The sequence below is a fragment of the Python bivittatus genome, unplaced genomic scaffold (genome assembly GCF_059951505.1).
Source record: "Python bivittatus isolate LINGU-HERP-01145 unplaced genomic scaffold, Pbiv_v1 ctg000020_np1212, whole genome shotgun sequence".
In the NCBI taxonomy this organism is placed as follows: domain Eukaryota; kingdom Metazoa; phylum Chordata; class Lepidosauria; order Squamata; family Pythonidae; genus Python; species Python bivittatus.
In genome coordinates this window covers 47,817,002-47,838,998 of record NW_028277030.1, presented here as the reverse complement: position 1 = coordinate 47,838,998, position 21,997 = coordinate 47,817,002, and the positions used below count along the sequence as shown (strand labels likewise).

Below are 21,997 nucleotides of genomic sequence, written 5' to 3'. Positions count from 1 at the left end.
AAAACCCTAGGGTTCCACGGAACACAGTTTAAAAATCTCGCTGTAGTCTATATGAAAAGCTCTGATCTATGTCTATGTTTAGGGAACAGCCACTTCAGGAAGACACAGCTGAAAACAGCTACTTTAAGATGGAATCCACCCAATACACAGAAATATGAGTCAAAGTTCTATTCTGATGAACAGCCATTCTCTTGTGTCTTAACCAGGTACAAAATTAGCCTAAGAAATGTTGCTACCTGAGGCAAGACAGTACTCAACACCAGCTTCTCATACAGATACTAAAATGCCAGTGGAACCTTTTATTTCAATACTTAGGCCAACCCACTTTAAAAGATCACATCAAGATATCCAGCAGACACAATTCTGTCCTTCAACAAGGCCCTTTTCTTATTCTTCGTAATGGCAAGACTGGCCCTAGAACAAAGTTTTCATGTCATTTCCTCCTACCCAATCTCTTTCACTAAGGATATCAGGAATTAAACTGATTGAACCAAATGCAGAACAATTATTAATGTGCTAAGGGTTTGCTAGCTAATTTAATTATTTAACATAAGTTATGTCTAACAGTACATCATTCTATGAATTCATAGGAAAGGGACTTGAGGAGTCTCAATCTCAGTTCAAGAGAGATCAAAAGTCACTTGATCAATAAGGGCAATGTTCATAAGCCAATCAACCAGGAAATATAATATACCGGAGTTTTCATTGGCCTTGACTCCCAGAACATTTGAATAATTTACTTAACTGCAGGATTGAAATGCTGGAAGTGATAAACTCCTAGTTCTCAGCTACTTCTCATAGGTAAACTGCTATTGGATTGGTGCTGTGAATATTGTTTCTGGGATAATACAGAAGAATCTGACTTAAAATGCCTATGATGATGGAGGGTTTTTAGCAGACTTGAGATGAGATTCTACAGCAGTGTTTCTCAAGCCTGGCAATTTTAAGATGTGTGAACTTCAACTCCCAGAATTTTGGGAGTGGACATCCACACGTCTTAAAGTTGCCAAGTTTGAGAAGCACTGCTCTAGAGGGTAGACTGGTAGCTATGAGTTTGTTAGCAGCAGTTAAGATTGCCTGGTCTAGAAACTAGAAAAAGATTACTGTACCATCTGTTAGGGGATGGTTGATGAAACCTTTAGAGATTGCTGAAAGGGATAAACAGTGAATGTATTCATAGAAGAAAAAGCTTTTCTCAAATTATTTGTACAGCTGGCAAATGATGTAAACATATTTCTTCCTGGAAGAATAATTTAAATTTATCAGATTTGAACTAGTATTTATTTCAAATGTTAACAGGATTTATTTTCTAGAAAGAAGCTTAAAAAAAAATTTTTTTTTAATTTCCTATGGTTAGGAATGCACAATTTTCCACTCAAATTTTTTTTGATGCTGTCTTCAGAGCCCTCCAAAAGTATCACATTTATTTCTATATGACAGAAACAGAGTATTATTGAATACATGGGAGTAACCATATCAGCTGTGTTTAATTAATTACATTTAATGCTGAACTGAGAGCCAGTTTGGCCTAGGTGCTGGACAAGGAGCAGGGAAACTTGAGTTCTGTATAGTGCTCTATAGCAACAGTTTCCACTGAGGTAGCCATTTCAAATGCCCTTTTAAATTAGTTATTTATGTATTTATTTTACAGTGATTATAACCTGCCTCAAAGAATTCTGGGACTGGGACCATAAAACAAAATAAAAATACATAATCTTAAATGAAAACTTAAATATACTTTGAAAGTTATACTTCTGTCTTCTAGGGCAAGACAGGCAATCTTTTGACAGCTAGACCCTGCCCTTTTTAATTTTTTTTTTTAAAAAATGGCAGATGCAGTGAGCAGGTTGTTGAGGTCCCTTAAGTAGGCTGAGGTGGGGGTGTATTACACCTAAAAAAGAGGCTTGAATGGTAGAAATCCACATTTCCATTTCTTGGCAATTTGCCTTCCATCAGCACAATTTTTAGGGAGCTCAAAGTATTGTAATGAAAAAGCATTCTGATGTCGAATGGCCAGCCAGGAGATTCCTGTTTCTTTTTCTATTGAAGGAACAACCAGTATATTCCTAGCCATTCCCCGTATTTAATTTTATAGAATACTTACCTTTCTGTTTGAAAATTACCTTTCCATTTGAAATAAACAGGCAAAGCAGCTTGCAGTTGAAAACAACGCAGAAAATACAAAATGCAATAGATGAAAGCAAATGCATAGGAACGCAATTTTTTTATCTGCCTTCCTGCCTGCCATTAAAGATCCAGCTAAACAGAGTTGTTTTTTCCCTCATTATAACCAAGTGGTTGTACCCAGATAGAAAGTTGGGACATCATTCAAATCAATCAATCAATCAATCAATCAATCAATCAATCAATCCTAAACATACTTTCGTTTGTAACCTGCTTAGCTGTTATCAACAGCATTCTCAATAAATCACTCGTTCAGATGGGATGGCCTTCAATGCCCCCTAGCTCTTAACTAGTACGGCCATTTTAGAGTTTGAAGAATTGAAATCAAACACATTCCACATCAGGGTAAGGCTAGGATAAATTCTCATACCAATGACTTTTGATATATTTTATTGCTTTTTTTATCATTGTATACAACCTACAGTGCTTCTATAAGCAGAAATATGGGGCATTAATTTAATGATAAATTGTTTATTTTTTCACATTGTATTTTATTGATTGATTTATTATGCTTTAATCAGGCTTCTGGCAGATTACAAAAATGTTTAAATGGATAAAATGATGTATCCATTAATTATTAATGTTCTATTATTTTAAAACAGAAAAATACATTAATAGATGCCATAGGAAGAAAATTAATAATAATGAAAAATGTACAAAAGCTACTTATTTATGGCATTTATTGATGCATTATTTTCTTCTTGCTGTGTTATTATATTGTGTTTAGATCTGTATTTGTCAGCTACTTTGCTTGTTACCTTCATAGGATATAAAATGGATGGAAAATTAAATTTTAGATCATGTTCTTTTCCAAATAGTTTGCATGAACAGGAGGTAAATCCTATGTAGCACATAAATGTTTCCTTTGTAACCATGATGCCACAGTGATTAATCCACCTATTTATATTTGCTTACAGAGTAACCATGATGCAACGTCTGCATGCCATTTGGGGCCTCTGTTTCACTCATGTTTTTCATTGGGTTCTGCCTGTCCTTTACATTTCTTCTGATTCCTTATTTCCTTCTCTGCTCTGACACAAACATGCTATCTTCAGCAGTGCCATCTGATACTCTGAGGCAAACTAGCTCCTTTTGTGGGACTGTAGGAAGGCTGAGAAATCCTTAATGAAAATAGTATGGTGTCCCTTTAAAATAACATGTCATCCTGCTGTTCTGATTCGAAGTGGCAGAAACGTGCAGGAATGGCTTGGATAGCTGGAAAATAGCTAGTAGAAACCCCTTCCACACAAACAACCAGTGCGGATGCTCTTGAAGTTCCTACATCTGCTCCTTTGAAAATCATTTCCTCCATGTCCTCTGCTATGGTGCCAATGTGCACTCTTGGGAGAGAGATAAAAGCACCATGTTGCATCTCATAAGCCAAAATAAGAATAATGATTCATATATTAATCCCTCTGTACAAAAAAACACACACACAAAGGAATATAAAAAAAAACGAAAGGAAAGAAGTGGGAAGAGTTCCTTCAAAGCACTCAGTTTAATGGCAACAATCTAAAATTACCCTTCTTTTTTGCTGCTCCTCCCTGTAGAAGACTTGAAAGAAATGATGATTTTAAAATAGATCCAGTGGACATTTTGATTTGTCTAGGCAAATGACAGAAGATCTCATTCTTACCGGCAAGACCTTGGCAGACACTCCTGGACATTCAGCTCACTAAGCTCCAGATCTGAACTTGTCTTGAGGCAAGATAAACAACACAGCCCAGGTAGCTCAGAACCTTCGTTGCATACTAGACAGAAGCCACTTAAATAGTTGGTTGCCTTCTGTCAACATGAAGGTGCAATTTCCTGTTTATACCTCCTTTATAATACTAGTGTTTCTTTCTTGGGCTTTTCTGTTGATATGATGAACTTTTCCCCTGTGCTTCTCAGCCTTAAAGCTAGGCAACTGTTGACATAACTGACATTTTTGCCCTGAGAAGCTCTCACTTCCAAATTAATTCTACACTTTCCTGCTGTCCATTCTGTCGTCCTTCCCCTACTATGTGCAACATAGTTCACAGTTACGGGAAGTCAAGGGTGACTGGACTAAGAAAGAGGACTTCTTAGTGGTAGCTCCCATACTATGGAACATGCCCCGCAGAAAATACAATTATCCTCTACCCTCCTTAAGGGAAAGCCCTTGAAATGGTTTTGTTCTTTAAGTTCTTGTAAGCTTTGTTGTTGTTAGGATGTTAGCAATTTATTGGATGGGTCAGAATATTTTTTTTTTTTCTGTTTTGCTCCTGTCCATCACCCAGAGTCAGTCAGAGTGAGGTGGTTTATAAATGTTCTTAAGTAAGTAAGTGTTTGGAAGTGCCACAAACCATCCCTCCTTCTTGATAGAGAATGGTAAGGAGCAGGGACATTCTTCCCTCTTGCATCTCCATGGTGATAGGAACCTCTTGTTCTGGAGTTGGAGCTACAGGAATGATCAGCACTTCCCTCCCTGCCCTTTAGTCCTCATGTCTGAATGCAGTTCTTTGGCTAGAGTTGGTGAGATGCTCACAATTTCCAGGATCTGTCTTTTTCAGGTGGTGCAGTCAACACGCAACACAGCACAGCTTTACTAGGCTGAACTCAGCTTCAGACACACAGTACAGCACAGAAAGATACGAATCTTTATTACATACTAGAAAGAAGCTACTAAAACAGTTGATTGCCCTCTGTCAAGAGTAAGCTGCAATTCCTTTTCATACTCCCTGTTTTAATTCTTTCACTTGTATTTCCAATTCTGAGCCCCTGTATGTATTTTCCATCTCTTCTTGGAAAAATTTGTACTAATTTGTACTAATTAGTGAAAATGTGTACTAATTTCCTTCCTTTCAGCTGAACAGCAGTGATTCTCAGATGCTTCCTTCCACAAGAGGTCTCCTGGAGGAAGGAGGTACAAGTGGTATGCAAAGATGGGGAGATGGCAAGAATAGAGTTTTGCAGCCTAATTTTGGTGCCAAAATAAGTAGACATTCTTCAGTGGGAAAGGGATACAGGGATTATGTTCTTGTTTGTTTGCTGAATGATTCCAAAATATTGCATGTACTTCTATCATACTATTTAACATCTACGCAAAACTATTGGATGAGATCTTCTGAAGATTGGACAAGCATCTTTTCCCCCCAACAAATTCTAGAAGATATTGATAGTCCTAAACTAGTGAATGAGTGGGATCAGTGATGCCTGAAATGTGGCAAAGAAGGTGATGCTAAGCAAGGTGGAGGAATAATTGCTTAGAAAGATAGATCATCTAAAAATAAAGTTAAACTAAAATATCAGAACAGAATTGATGACTTAGAAACTGAAACAAAATGTTAAATAATTACAATGTGTGTATACACACACACACACACATATACATGTACACACATTGTGTGATACCTTGTGAAATGAAAGGTATAAATCAAACATAGTAAATAAAATTTAATCAGAGCTGTTCTAAGATTTCTGTTCTAAGAGTTTAAAAATCATATATAGCATTCAACTGCCAAGTTCTAGGCTGTCCTCTTTCTCTGTGACATCATAGCAACTAAGCCAATGGTACTTTTGAATCTTTGGCCAGTTGGGTAATTTTCCAGTCCAGAACCTATTACTTTTATTTTGTGCCATTCTCAGGGAGCCCAATATTGTACAGATGGTGGTCTTCCTTAATATTACACTCCCAATACCTGTTTAGGTTGATATGAGAGAGGGACTGGCCAAAAGTCACCCAATTATCTCCTTTGTTGAGTAGCGACTTGAGTCACTTCTAATACTTTAATCACTATAGGCTCTCAGTAGAATAAGACCCTGTAATAGCTGTACACCAATTTTGTGAAGTGAATAAAATATAAGAACTACAAAGTGAACTTGGCATTAAAGGCAGACAATATGTTCAGGGTCCTTCTATGTTTTAAAAAAAAGGAAGTAGAAAAAAACCAAACATTTTGCTGCAGTTTCAAGCATCAACTAAGCAGCCCTCAGTGGACTAACAGTACTGTAGTCAGCTCTAATCCTGGTGGGAAGAACTTGGAAGTAGTACAAATTAAACAACTCCCTGTTGTTGTACAAAGCAGGAAAAAAATATTGCAGCTGTTGTGGTCTTGTAGGATTTTAACTTGTGTAGTTTCGTGTAGGTTCAACTTTTGGATTTTGTACAATTTTATTGGTTCTCTTATAGCCCATTAGAATGACTGAAAACAAGGTAAAGTATTTTGTATCAATACAGTAAGTGTAGAACTAAATTCTTTCAGAATTGGGTGGTACTAAAGGATTATTGGGAGAGCTTTGATGGTTTGATGGTTCTCAAATGAACAGTGAACAGAAAAAAGAAATGTCTTTGAAAGGTGCAGTTGCTTCATAACTCAGCCATAGAATATTATCAGGAAATTGGTGACTTTGCTACTTTGTAGAGAAGCTACTGCATGTTCCGACATCAGCAGGTTGTCCATTTGTCCAGTGCGTGCCAGAGGCCTGTCGAAACATACTGCCCACAAATGTTAAATGCATGCTTGGAAAATACTTCATTTTCTGACAGTAATTAAGAATGTTACTAGGCAGGTTGGCAGTCACATAAAACAATCCTTACCCAGATCCAAATGTAGACTTTCTCGTCTTGTGGAAACAAAATGTATATTATAAACATATGTATGAAGCTACACATGTAAAATGATCGAATCACACATACATGTAGTTACAACAGACTCAAATCATCTTGTTTAACCTTGAAAAAACACTTGCTGTGGATTGCATTGTGGAAATAGCAAATTACACTATTTATGGATATGTCTTTTTGCTAACTGTCAAATTTGGATCAAATCAAATAAAACCCCATTCTCATCTGGAATTAACCTTTAATTGTCTTCTCCTGCCAGAAGGCATCAAGATGATAGCAAAAGTCTATTGGAAACTGAAAAAAAGAAGGAAGGAAGGAAGGAAGGAAGGAAGGAAGGAAGGAAGGAAGGAAGGAAGGAAGGAAGGAAGGAAGGAAGGAAGGAAGGAAGGAAGGAAGGCAAGCTAAATTCATTCAGTTTCAACAGAAAATGAACACAATTGCTTTCATTTCATCCTTATATGTAGGCAGGTTTTCATGTCTTGTACATAATGTTTTGCTACCTGTTTATAGCCAAGATGCACAGATTCAGTTCTGAAACCAATGTAAGATCATATATTTTGCTAAAGATAATAATGTTACCTTCCATAAGTATTTAGTCTTATGAGCATTATTACTTTAGTAACAGTTTTATTTTATTCATTTTATTTTATTTTGTTACCTTGAATTGAATAGTATAAACCAAATACAATTTTTAAATTTAAATTTTTTATAAGCTACCATTTATGAATTGCACTCCTTGGCAGTATACAAAATTAAAAATATATTAAATAATGTATGAAATGCAGTAAGATAAAATACACCAAATGCATAACATAAATTAAATAATATGACAGATGATGATTAAATAATATGATAGTGCAACAGCAGTACTATCATACTAAATTAAAATAGATATGTTTTTGTCCTGGCCCCACTTACCATCTGGGTAGATCAAATCTATTTGTTAATTTGAGGTACTAAAAATTGCTGTGGCTGCTGCATAGTGGGGATAGATTGCTTTCCCCGTCTCAACTCCCAACACATTTGTTGAATTAAAAAGGAGATGACAGAGCAGGGCAATCTTAAAACTACAGTCCTAATATCAGCCAAAATATGTTTACACAGCTGAAAAAAAATCTCATTACCACCTTTCCAGGTTCCAGTAACTTTGCTGCAGTTTATTTATTTATTTATAAATCAAATTTATAGGCCACCCAACTCATAACAACCCTGGGCAGTATATAAGTTTTTTTAAAAAAATAATACCCAGTACAATAAAAAGAAGAAGGCAATAACCTGAGGATTAATCCACCCATGATATTAATAAAATTCCCACCAAGGCACATACTTCCTCACCCAGGATCTGAGGACAGAGCCAGGTCTTAGCTTGCTTAAAGGACAGCAGGGTCTGGCCAGCTCAAGCTTTTGGGGAGATAGCACTCCAGAGGGCAGGCACTGTGACCCAGAAGGCATGCCACCGGGGCCCCATTGGATGCAACTGTTTTAAAGATGGGAGCTGGGGCATGCCCACTATGCCAGGTCTTTCCAGACAGGCAGAAAAAATGGCAGTCCTTTGGATAGCCAAGCCGTATGCCATGAAGGGATTCACAGGTAACAACCAGCACTTTGAATTCACCCAGAAGCCTACTGGTAAGTAGCATAGCTCAGGCAGCAGAGGGGTACATGAGGAAATGGATTATCTGGACCCTTTCCAGTCAGGTTTCAGGCCTGGCTATGGAACGGAAATGGCATTGGTCACACTTATGGATGATCTCTGGCGGGAGCGGGATGGTGGAAGTGTGGCCATCCTTGCTCTCCTTGATCTCTCAGCGGCTTTCGATACCGTCGACCACGGTATCCTGTTGGGACGGCTCAGGGAGTTGGGGGTGGGTGGCACGGTCTTGTGGTGGTTCACCTCTCTTCTTCAGGGCCGATCCCAATCGGTGATGATAGGGGGCGAGAGGTCCCATCCTCGGCCTCTCCTTTGTGGGGTGCCACAGGGTTCAGTTCTCTCTCTACTCCTTTTCAACATCTACATGAAACCGCTGGGTGAGATCATCCGTCATCATGGGGTGAGGTATCATTAGTATGCTGATGATACTCAACTATATATCTCCATCCCTGGTGAGGTAAGTGATGCCATGACTGCCCTCTCGTGGTGCCTGGAGGCTGTGAGGGTCTGGATGGGGAACAACAGGCTCCAGCTGAACCCTGGCAAGACAGAGTGGCTATGGGTTAATGGCTCCTCTGTATCCGGGACGTTGTCATTGTTGGTGCTGGATGGGGTAGCACTGCCCCAGACAGACCCAGTGCGTAATTTGGGGGTCCTCCTGGACTCACAGCTCCTGCTCAAAGAGCAGGTGGCAGCCACGGCCAGGAGGGCTTTTGCACAGCTTTGGGTTGTGCACCAGTTACGCCTTTTCCTGGATCGGGATGCCCTTCGAATGGTCACTCATGCCCTTGTTATCTCCCAGATAGACTACTGCAATGCACTCTACATGGGGCTACCCTTGAAGAGTATCCGGAAGCTTCAGCTGGTCCAGAATGCGGCCGCGCAAACGATTTTTGGGGTCCGAAGGAGGACCCATATAACACCTTTGCTCCGTGAGCTGCATTGGGTACCAGTTTGCTTCCGAGTCCAATTCAAGGTGTTGGTTATCACCTTTAAAGCCCTACATGGCATGGGGCCAGGCTATCTGAGGGACCGCCTCACCCTCACAATGTCAACCCGTCCCACCCGATCTCACAGAGAGGGCATGCTCCGGACCCCCTTGGCAAAAGAACTCCGATTAGCGGGGTCCAGAAGGCGGGCCTTCTCTGCTGTAGCCCCCGCCCTTTGGAACATCTTGCCCCCGGAGGTGAGACAGGCCCCCTCACTCCCGGCCTTTCGGAGGGACTTGAAGACTTGGCTCTGCCATCTGGCCTGTGGCGGGGAGGGAGGTTGTCAGAAATCCGGTTGGCTAGCCCCTTAGTGGCCTGGTGTGGCCTCCATCAGCCTCTTGGGTTTTTTATCTTTTTTCTATCTGTGTAAGTGTGGTCCTTTTTTATAACTTTTAATTATGTATTTATGGTTTTAATTTGATGTAAACCGCCCAGAGTCCCCCATTGTGGGGAGATGGGCGGGGACAAGCCAAATAAATAAATAAATAAATAAATAAATAAATAAATAAGGGAAATGCACCCTCAAGGTCAAACTAGCCTCCCTCCAACCAGCACCTTGGGGTGACCAGCAGCTGGAAAATTAGGTCCCTTTGCTGCCATCCCCCCTTCATGATCAACCAGACTCTCCCTTCTGCACCAGCCCTCTGGGGTACCAGGAGATGAGTGAAGGGGGAATCTCATGCTGCCCTGGGTCTGGCTAAACTCAGGAAAGGAAACCAAACAAAACTTTGGGAGTCAGTGAGATGGGTGCTAGAAGGTCACCCAGGATTGAAACAAAAACAAGTTTTATTAAAAGTGCCCAAAGAAGATAAGGTTCTACACACATAACACACACAGTAAAAAAGCACTTCTAACTACAGCTAAACAACTCAACTTCCAACCTTGCCTGAGGTCACCCCTCTTCCAGGATTCCAGCCAACTTTTTCACAAAGACCAAACCTGACAAAACCCACTTCTTTTCCTTTACTGGCTCTCAGATAAATCTGGGCAAAGGCCCTCATGGCAACACCTGACACCCGCTCTTTGAGCAGAGCTGAAAGACCAGGAGGATCCCCCAAATTGTGCACCAATTCTGTCTGGGGGAGAGCTACCCCATTCAGAATTAAAGTTAGAAAATCCATGGTAGCAAGAGAACCAGAAACACAGCCACTCAGTCTTTTCAAGGCTGAATTTAGGCTTCTTCTTCCTCATCCAGACCCCAACAACTCTTAGGCACCAGGATGAGACTTCAACAGTATCACTTGGTCAGCCCAAGGTCAACATATACAATCAGGTATCACCAGCATATTGATGATACCTGACCCTATGTGGATGGATAACTTCCCCCAGAGGATTCATGGAGATGTTAAACAAGAGGGGTGAGGGCATCAATCACTGTGGCATGTGTAAGTCAGGGAGCTCATACTCAATCCCTTCCCATCCCCCAGCATCAATACTGACTGGACATACCATGGAAAAGGAGGCGAAGTACCGCAACACTGCAATATGGCTCCCACTCCTAATCCCCACAGTTAGTCCAAAAGGATACAATGATCAATGGTTTTTAAGGCTGCTGAGAGATCAAGGAGAACTAGGACAATGGTACTACTATCATCCCAGCTCCACCAGAGGTTACCAAACAGTACAATCAATGCTGTCTCCATACTAGATCCTACCTTGAAAGCCAACTGAAAAGGGCCCAGATAATCCACTTCTTCCGGGGCCCTCTGAAGTTGCAATCCAACCCCCTTCCCTAAAAAGAGAAGGTTAGAGACTGGACAAAAGTTGTCCAGTGCCAGTGGGTCCAGCAATGGCTTCTTGAGAAGGGAGCATACCTGTATCTCCTTCAAGGCAAGCAGAGGGTGAAAGGGAAGCACATTCAGACTTGCAAAGTTCTTTTACTATAGCTGTTCTAATAAAAGTAGCTTTAGGCCCACACAATGTCTATTTCTTAGTCTGGTTTACCTTCTAGGGCTGACAGAAACCATTCCCCTCACATTCATGCTAGACCGCCAAACTCTGGGGCCAAAGCTGCTCCTCATGCAAACTTACACATTCAAACTCCCACCCCCAATGCAGGGCACAACCAAAGTCCCTGAAAGTCTCCACAGTCAGACAAGCAGCTAGCAAAGTCCAGCAAATAAACTGGCAGGTGCATCTGGTAACTGAGTAATAGATAAGCCTCCAAAGTAAACACAGCAGGGACAGCCTTGGCTGTAACAGATGGGTCTAGCTCTTTTATCTCCAACTGAACCTGGCCCTACTGCTCCACTCTTCCTCACTGAAAAGCTGCCACAAAGCTGCCACAAAGCTGCCAGAGTTTTGCTAAATTCCAGATGCCAGCCACCCTGTAAGCCACAACTTTTGCCAGCTTGCTGAGGTCTTCAAAATTCCAGGTGGACCTTCTCTGCTGCTCAGCCAAAATAGGACTGCCTGTTGTGGGAAACGGTCTGATGCAAGAGTCCACCTTCTCATGACAAGCAGGCCAGTCCTCTTCCCAGCATCTCCCTCCCATTTGCTGCCTCACTCCAGCCCTGTGTTGAACAGCAGCTCTGAATTGGAGCTGAACTTTGCCTCAAACCCTTCTCCAACATTCCAGCCATTCAATCCACTAACCTACCACCTGCTAGCTGGAGGGACAAAAACATGCAGCCTCAACTATTGTGCCTATTGATATGATTGAAAAAGGGAATACAAACAAATGCAGCCTCTGGTAGTTCTGTCCAATCCAGTTTCAGCCTTAATTCTGGAAAGAGAAAGGCAAAAGAGGAGCAAACTTAATTCCTAAAGAGATTATCAATGTACTGATTTCATTTATTTGCTTTTTAACTTGGGAGATGTACAGAAAGTTGGCATTGTAAACTGACAGGGAAAAGAGGACAGGGCTTATCTTCAAAATTAGTTAAAACTAGATTGAAATATTCAGAATACCATGGAAACTTCTTTGCATTCCAATCACTAAGCAAGCAGAGGATGATATATTCAGCATCATATTCAAATGCATTTTTTTAAAAAAAGCAGAGGAAGTATTTTTACTTTGAATATCTTTGTTTGATCCATTTTGCTTTTTAAGAAATCCTAATTGTGATTTTTGAGAGACAATTACAGCAATTATAGGGCATGACCAGATTAAGAATTTTGAGATCCCACTGGTTTCAGTGGGGCTTATTCCCTGATGAATGGGTACAGGATTTAAACAACTTCATTGGCCAGTGATGTAAGAACAGTAATTTGCTTTCCCTGAAATACACACACACACACACACACACACACAGAGAGAGAGAGAGAGAGAGAGAGACAGAGAGGGGGAGAGCAGCTGCAGATACGATCCAATGTTTCCAACATTTGAGATGTTTAATGTTAATGCATGTTTTATGTCAATCAAACACATAAAATGTAGTCACGGTAACTGCCTATGCCATTAAGATATACTTTTAAATCTTTAAAAGTAAGGCACTATAATTATATATAATAAAACTTTCAGCATCCCTGGAGTCCTTTCCTTATTTTTAAGATACCCAAGCTAGAAGTAAAAGAAAAAAGTTTAACATTGTAAGTGCAGAAAAAATGTAAAATCTGTCCAGTTGTGCATACAGAATCTCCCTTGCTTTGATTTATTAACTTTAACAACTGTGGGGTCTTGTCGGATTTTTGGCTCCAGGAACTGAATGTCGAGAGTGTACATTTTAAAAGAAGAAGAAATGATCTCTCCTTGGGTCAGTAATTTGGGAAAGTCAAAAAATTCAGTGGTACTCAACTGTGATCTAACTTTCTAGCAATAGTTTTAAATTAAAATGTTCTCCTTTTAACTTGCAGACTTTTTTTCTCAGTGAAATCCTTTGAGAGAGATCAATAGCGCGCACGCCCTCTCTCTCTCTCGCTTTTTCTCTCTCTTATAGAGAAGCGATTTGAATGTATTCCAACAGGGTTCAATATAATTCAGCAGCATTTTCAAATGGCAACATTTGCAGCTGCTTTAGACTTTTTTGAACAACTTGCCTTCTAGATATTTTATTCCTGTAATGCTTTTTAGCTTTCTGTGACATGAAAAACTGAAGCTTATAATCCAAATAAAGATCTGCAGATGCTATGAACATTTTAAGGTATTTTCCTTTTAATATGTCACCAGAAAACATTTCCCTAATGTTTATTGCCCTAAAAGCAAATTCCTATGTATGCTTGTTTACAAGTAGGTTTTACTGTGTCCTGTTATTTAAAACTAAGATGGGTGATGTTGAGGGCTGAAGGAGCAGCACCCACAGGACTTATGGGTACCTGGTGCCACCAATGATGCCATCCAGTGTCTATCACAGCAGTGGACAACCTCTACCTCATGGCCACATGTGCTCTCCAGCCCCTTTGTGGACCCCTAGCATCTCATGACTGAAATTTTAGTTCTTTGTTTGTCTGTTTGTTTGTTTGTTTACTCATTTTTATAAAATAAGCATGAGAATGAGAGCAGGAAGGCTCAAGAAAGGAATCCAATTCAAGGTGCAGTTCAAGGTGCTGGTTAACACCTATAAAACCCTTCATAGGGTAGGGCCACTTGTTTCTGCCCATCCAATGAGATCAGGCCAAGTTGCATTTTGATTAAGCAGTGTCATCTATCAGGATCCAGGTAGTGTGCCTCATTTGTTGTGATGCCTGCCTTCTGGAATAACATCTCTCCAGAGATCTGGATGGCTCCCACCTATGATGTTCAGGAAGCTATTACAGGCAGTCCTCATTTAGCGACCACAATTGGGACCAGCAACTTGATCATTAAGTGAAGTGGTTGCTAAGTGAAACTGCAACGATCCTTATCATCTTACTTCAGCTTTCCTTTGCTTTACAGACCTAAGAAGGTCATAAATGAGAGGACTGCTTGTACAGTTACTTCTTCATCACTGTCGTAGCTGTGAACAGTCACAAAATGAGGCAGTTGCCAAACAAGGACTACTTGTAAAGACCTGTCCCAGGCTTTGGGTCAGGGTGATGGTTAAGCCCCTGTTGGGTAGCTTTTTTAATCTATATGTTTGTCTTCATGCTGCTTCATGCTGCTCATGATTTCTTTTCTGATTTTTCTAATGCTTTTACTTTTTAAAAGTGGTTGTCAGGAGTCAGCAGCTTCTAAATTGTATAACAACAACAACAATTTATTGATTAGCCATTTGACCATATCAAGACACTATAAACAGTACTAAGATAAAGATTGAACATATTCATGTTACATCATTAAATTGAATAAATAAATAACTAAATGAACCACAGCCACTACCACCTTTAAATATGTACCTGCCCAATAATTCCACAAATTAACCCTTTTTAGTGATATTACCACATCATCAGATGGTCTCCTGCAGTCACTTGTTTTTTGCATTGTGATTCAAGATTCTCTTTATTAGCAACAGCCAATTGTATTATATGTTTTGGCTAGTTGGTGATATCTGTGGTATCAGACGTTTCTAGAACAGGCATGCACTATGTCAGTCAGCTAGGGGCTTAAACCATGTCTCACTCCCAAAGTGGGTATAGCTATCTTTATTGTTCAGATAATAAAATAAAATTTAAAATCAATAAAATACAGAAAAGTAATAATAAAAATTAAAAATATAATGCAATTTTAAAAGTAAGTAAATTGCATTTTATTTTTAATTTTTATTATTACTTTTCTGTATTTTATTGATTTTAAATTTTATTTTATTATCTGGAGGCCAGGGAGGTGCCAAATTTTGGGGGGTGCCAAAATTGAAAAGGCTTCCAAAAAAACACAATAAAAAAGCGAAAAGCAGTAACGGTGCACTCTGTGAGCCACCGTGCCCCTTAAGGGTTATATAACTTTGCAGTGCAAATAGGGTGAAAATGTCTGAGAAAAAAAAAAAAAATGTCCGGGGCTGAAAATCATAAGTGTAAAGCTCAAAAACTAGAAGGAAAAAAGAAACAAGCGGGTGCCTTTTTGAAATTCCTAACAAAATTGGAAGGTGAGCCAAACCATAGGGGGTGCCAAAATATGACTTTGCCTATGGTGCCAAAATATCGAAAACTAGCCCTGTTGGAGGCTTTTAACAAAAAGAAACTGCACTGTTTTTCTTCACCACTACAGGGTGATGTGAAACTGAGATGCTGTTTCAGTGTCCTAACTCCCTCTTTTGGTAGAAAGAACTTTCTATCAAAGGATGTGCTTCCGAGGTCCTGATAGGTGGCATTGTTTAATCGATGGAACCTGGAGCACACCAATCCCGCCAGGTCAAACCGGCCAGGCACATATTATGGGAGACAGACAGTCCCTCAAGTAACCAGGCCCTATGCCATGTAGGACTTTATAGGCAGTGACCAGCAATTTGAATTGCACCTGGGAACAAACTGGCAACCACTGCAGCTTGTGAAGCAGAGGTATTACATGGGCATACCAAGGCATGCTCACCACTGCCCGTGCTGCTGCATTTGGGATCAACTGAAGTTTCCAGATGGTTTTCAAGGGCAGCCCCATGTAGAGTGCATTGCAGTAGTCAAGGCATGAGTGACTGTCTGAAGGGCCCCCCAATCTTGGAGAGGGTCCAACTGGCACACCAGATGAAGCTGGGCAAAAGCCTTCCTGGCCACAGCTGCCACCTGCTCATCAAGCAGGAGCTTTCAGTCCAGGAAAACCCCCAAATTGCACACCACCCTTGGATGGGGTAGTGCAATCCTATCCCAGGTAAAAGTTGGAATATCCCCAGATCTGAGGGTTCAGACACCCACAGCTGCTCAATCTTGGTAGGACTGAGTCAGAGACGGTTCATCCCCATCCAAAGCCGTACAACCTCCAGGTACTGGGACAGAACCGTGACAACCTCACTTGGCCAATTTGCTAGATATGCTAGATTTCCATTCAAAAAGAGGCTACAAAATGGTATGATTCTGAACTGGTGCATAACATTGGTCACAGTTCAGTACAGACTCAGCTCTTGGTTAAGTATATGCGTTTAATATTATTTATATATTTATTATTAAACTTGTATGCGCCCAACTCCCAACAACTCTGGACAGCTATGTAGGATTGTAGGATTATAACTTTGATCAAATAGATGTGATGATTTTTTTTTCACTTTTTTTTTCTACTTTCATAAAACAGAATTGTAACTGCTTCATCTAAAAAGTGGTCACTAAAAGGGTCCCGAATGCCAGCATGGAAAATTTCCCGTTCCAAATCTACAAGAAAGTTTTGCTCATAGGAGCAAATACCTGTGCATTACTCCATGAAGTACAACTCAGTTGAACCCAAGAAATTCCACCATATGTTGGCCATTGGATTATGTGAACAGCTCTGAGTAACTCAGTAGCTCTCAGTGAGAATGGAGTAACTACCACTCCCCTTAAGAGCTCTGATTAACAGTCTTTACCATTTCATTTGGGGTTTTGTCCTTTCAGAGTGGATTCATTAAAACAACACAACAACCCAAGCATCTAGTGTGGGTTTCCCAAGGCAATTAATTTAACATTTACATCTGTTAACTGACAGTCTGAATACACTCTTCCCTCTAACACATCACTCCACTGTTCACAACTGTGCAGATTTTACATCACTCTTAGCTTTGGAACTTTGGAATCATACAGTTTGCTAATGATGGATTCAATGGTGAAATTTTATGGGCATAGTTATAATTAGATATACTTTTATGGAAATTAATATATGAATGTCATTTGCCATTATCTTTGCACATTTCTATAACACCAGAGCATTTTATGGGTCTGTTTACAATTTGTTACATAGATTAGTAATTTTGCAATAATAAAGCCCAATAACTACCTACATATCTTCAGTTATCTACCAACCAATGTGATTATTCACTCATCTGATTGATTCACCTTTTCTGGTTCTCTGATTAGTTCTGAATTTGCAAATAGAGATTTTCAGCTGCTGGTCACTAGTAAAGTAAAGCTTGTATTCAGCATCTCATTCTGGGAACAAGATGGCCACTGCACTAAAAATGGCAGGGGACGAATGTTAGGAATCGGAGCTCTATCCTTTGTGTACTGATTACTATCATTTTTGTAGATAGAGAACTCAAGCTATGGCTAGAGTGGTTTAAGCATCTGCTATGTGCATCCACCATTTCTGGCAAATACATTTATGTAACTATTTATGTGTCATATTGAAATAAGCCATTTTGGGCTAAAAGTTCAAGAGAGTATTCACCAGTCTGTTGGGCTAGGGTTTTTTTTCCATATCTCCTTGTTCAATTTTCAGCCTTGCCAAGTTTATTTGCATTCTGTGGTAATCTAAATTCCTCCTGAACACCTTCCATCACCTGTTCACTGATCCATATCCTGTGCTTCTGGTGGAATTATATTTTGGAATCCCCCCACCCCTCCCAGCTTCCTCTGCTAAACCTAGTGCTGGTTGCTATCAAATGACCTTTGTCTCCAGTGACTATTATTCATAAGATTGCCCTAATTTTTCTGGAAAAAAATTAACTCCACATGTAAAGTTAAAGCAAATAAGCCAAATGTCATATTAGCAAATATGTGGAGCCAAGACCAGTAGACCAGAAAGGCCAAATCTCAGATTATTTTATGATTTCATATCTGATTATTTCTTTCTTTACAAGTGGGAACTCGGTTGACAGAACTTGTGTGGGCTTTTCCCATCAGTCCAGAGTGACTAATAATTAATTTACGCTGAATGCAATTACTCTCTTGTTAATAGTAGTTTTTTCCGCACTTTCTCTCAGTTGGCTCAGGAGACGAACATGTTGACTGTGATGTATGATTCCTGGCACAGAATGAAAACCTTAGGCCTGTGAAAAGACAAAGATAAAGTGAAGTTGTTCCATTACTTGCTAATGAATTTATGGACCTGCCCTTTTATCTGAAGTGCAGTCCTGAAAAAAAATATCTTTGCGGCTATTAGCGTAGTCTTGAGATGAAGATATTAAAGTTGAGATTTATCTATTACCACCCCTTCAGTTCTCCTGTCACTTTGTAGTGCACTTCAAAAGAGTGCTAACCCATTCTTCTGTATGAGAAAGAGAAACAATTGGTTCATAGTAGATCATGTCTTAAGCCAAAGGTGGAAAAGCATGAAACAATTCAAGTTTCCTGGTTGATCAGGGAACCGGGAGGGACCAGGAGATACTTTGGAAACACCAGGTTTAAAAATTAGCACAAGGTGACAGTAATTCAGAGGATTGTGATGACAGCTCTTTTATATTTTGTGAGATCTGGAGGTGGGGATTCTGGGAGACCTGATATTTAGGGATCTTCCAAGCCCTATCGAATCAGCTTTTTTTTTTTTTTAACTCTTTTATTTGTGAAATATAAAAAGAATTATGCAGATACAATGGCAAGAACTGTGGGGGAAGGGGAACTTAAGAAACATAGAAACATACATTTATAATAAAAAATAAACATAAGTTTGCTTCTTCTAATCAGAAGCCTTCTCTGGATTTTGGTTTTCGCAGGGAATGAAAGGAATCTCAAGATGCAAGTCTGGATCCAATTCAGAGAGGAACTGGTTCCAGTCAACCCTCAGTCATGGAAGCTCACTGGGTACCTTTGGGTTATCATTCTCTTTCACCCCAACTAACCTTACAGGGGTATTGTTATGTAGAAAAATAGTTCTTGTACTGAGCTTAGAGATAAATGCATACCTACTAAAAATGCTGAATACTAATTTCATTCATCTACAAAGTAATCAAAATGAGAAGTGTTCTTTTCCTCGTCGTGTTTCAAACTCCTGATTAGTCAAGAGCATATGCAGGGAGGAAAAGGAGACAAGAGCATGACAAATATGATGTCATTGTGCAAGTGATATGAATTATGTACTGCCTGTCCTTTGCGTGTTTTAACTGATGCAAATGACATAATTTGCACAACGATATCATAACTTGGTGATGTAATCATGGCTTCTACCAGGCCCCTGGGGGGCTAGTCACTGGTGGCTTGTGTTAAATCAGCTGCGCTAAGAAGAGGAACAAACTCCCTCATCCTTAGAGCAGGGAAATAATTGGTTAGTTGTAATGAGCAATGGGAAGTTATTTGGAACGAATTGGTTATGCATGCCAAATTTACAATTCCTTTTTGTTGAAAGGATAATATTGCATAGCATGGGGTTCACAGAGATGGCATCAGTTGAGGTCTTTCTGCAGCAATTCAGCTACCATTGGCAGCAACTTTCTAGATACTAATGGTAGAAGTCTGGTGAGGCTGTGGGTTTCAAGCCAGTGTGAGTATAGAGAGATGCCAAATCTTGTGAGGCCTGTGATTTTAGCATCGTGTGATTTAAGGTCAGAACTTTATAAGGGTTAGCCAGAGATGACAATATAAACTCATTGGGCTAAGCAGAGTCACTAACTCACCCATTATAGATTTAGAATTACCTCAGACAATAGCATGGAAAGACTTGGCTGGGGGGGGCGGGCATGTTTTTCATCTTCACCTGAGCTTTGTATGCTCTTGTTTTGTATATCTATCACAACAGTGGCAGATAGAAAAGATGGCAAGATGAAGGCCCAGAGAAGCTGCAGTTTAAGATGTCTGTAACATAGGAGTGAACAACCATTTTGCTAATGAGAACAGATTTTCCTCTTTAACAATTTGGTGAGGATGAGGGCTACAGAAGATGTGTTGGTAGTGTTTATTCATGAGCCTAAAAATTCTATCCCATTGTGTATAAATGTTGTGCAGTTGGTATCATTTTTGATAATAGGTATATAAGATAATTTTAATTTTAAGATAGGTATATAAGATAATCATCCTGCCAGAAAATGAAATTTCACCATCATTCTGTGCTTTCTCACTACATGATCTTAGGATCTTCAGGAGCTACAGCACTGGAGACTGGGGGTTACATGATGTAACAAACGGTATCACCCCAGAGTTTGGTCAGCTATTAAAACTGGGAATGAGACTTCACCCTTTTGTAACAGCCAATACCAACTTTACTATAAGAAAAGGTTCAGGCTCAAGCCAACTCTCTGAGGAACTAGTAGTAAGATATATGGCTCCATAAGAGAAATTACCTCCTTTAGCTTCCCTTCTCCTGAATGAAATATTAGCTGATTTAATCAACTCTATAAATAAATAAAGCGATGTTAAAAGGTGCCTGTCTCTTCATTGCTAATATAACTGAAAATCCTTTCTCCCTGCCTCCTACCCCTTTTTATTTTTCAGATCTGAAACAACACCGCTGAAGTAAATCCTCCCAAGTTTGGAATAAATATTCTTCCAGTTAAATGTGTGCTTGAACCATTTTTGTCATTCCAAAATCAGTGATCATGGTCAGTGGTGGGATGATATCAGAGGTGAATTAGAAGTAGAATATGCAGATGAACATGTCTGGACTGAATGATGGCTATTTTGTTGGAATATCGCTCCTGCTTTGTGAAGAACATGTATATGAACAATAATTCGTACCCAGCAAGAAACTCCTGGACCTTAGCAGAATGATAAAATAATATAGCAGTTCCTGAAATAAACAAACATTGCAGCCCATCCATTCAGGATAATTAAAGCTTTCAGACCTGTCAAATTTCTTTTGGAGTTCGATTCTATTAAATTAAATGCTTATTATTTCAGAAGTTAAAATAAGAGGCATATTTTTTTATTTAGTAGCACAGAATTCTTTTGGTTCTTGGGGAAATAATAGCTGTTAATTCTTGTAAAGTATTGCATAGAGTTGCAGATTGCAGAATATTATGAACAGGCTCATGGAAGACTAGTATAACTCAGGTCTTCATTCATCTCAACAATTTAGGCACATTTAGGGATTTCCAAACAGGACCTCTAATTCTTTAATTCCTTTTTTATTTTACTATATTAAACTGAATAACTGAAGAACAAAGTATACTAAATATACATATAACAGTATTAACAATTTCAAATAACTTAAAAAATGTTATGATGTTGATGATGGAAAAGGAAAAAAGCAGAAAGATCTAGGAAATTATGTTGTAAACAGAGAAACTAAAAAGAAAAAAAAAGATCATATTGCTTGGAGTCTTCTTTGTCCTGTTCCGGAAAAACAAACCCTCATCAACCCACTGCTGCAAATCAGGTGTAGAAATCTATTTCCAATGTTGTATAGTAATTCTTTTACCCACTTGCATAATTCCTTAATTCTTGATGTCTTTACAGATTCCAAATTCTAGAGATATAGCCAAGAAGAAAATATGCATCTTTAACACTCTGTTATCGATCAAGAATCATATTAAACTTTATATTGATTTCAGGCCCAAGAGAGCCAGTTTGGTCTAGTGGTTAAGGCCCCAGGCTAGAAACCAGGAGACTGTGACTTCTAGTCCCACCCTAGGTAGGAAAGTCAGCTGGGTGACTTTGGGTCAGTGGCTCTCTCTAAGCCCACGATGTCAGGCTCAGGCAACAAGTTGGTCAATCAATTCCTGTCACAACCAATGGAGCAACATTCAGTTGATCCAAAAAAAAAAAAAAAAAAAGCAGACCCTGTACCTGTGGGAAAAAAGCTAGGAAGAAAAAAAATATTGATTTCCTATGAGTGCAAAATAGTGCAAAAATCACAGTGCAAAAAAGTTGCATATTTATAGATAGATGATAGAGAAAAAATGCAGGAGACAATTTAATAGTGTAACAGATTGTTTAATGAAGACATTTTACAAGGCAGTAGATATG

General features: G+C 39.5%; 1 long non-coding RNA gene across 4 annotated transcripts in view; it reads left to right on the top strand.

Moving 5' to 3' along the window:
• LOC148217052 (uncharacterized) overlaps positions 1-21,308 on the top strand; it is a 48,035-nt gene extending 26,727 nt beyond the window's left edge. For all 4 annotated transcript variants that reach the window (XR_015797891.1, XR_015797884.1, XR_015797888.1 and 1 more), the window contains 2 exons: positions 18,814-18,901; positions 20,525-21,308. This is a non-coding gene — a long non-coding RNA (uncharacterized LOC148217052). The remainder of the gene's footprint in view (positions 1-18,813; positions 18,902-20,524) is intronic.
• Positions 21,309-21,997: the final 689 nt, after the last annotated feature.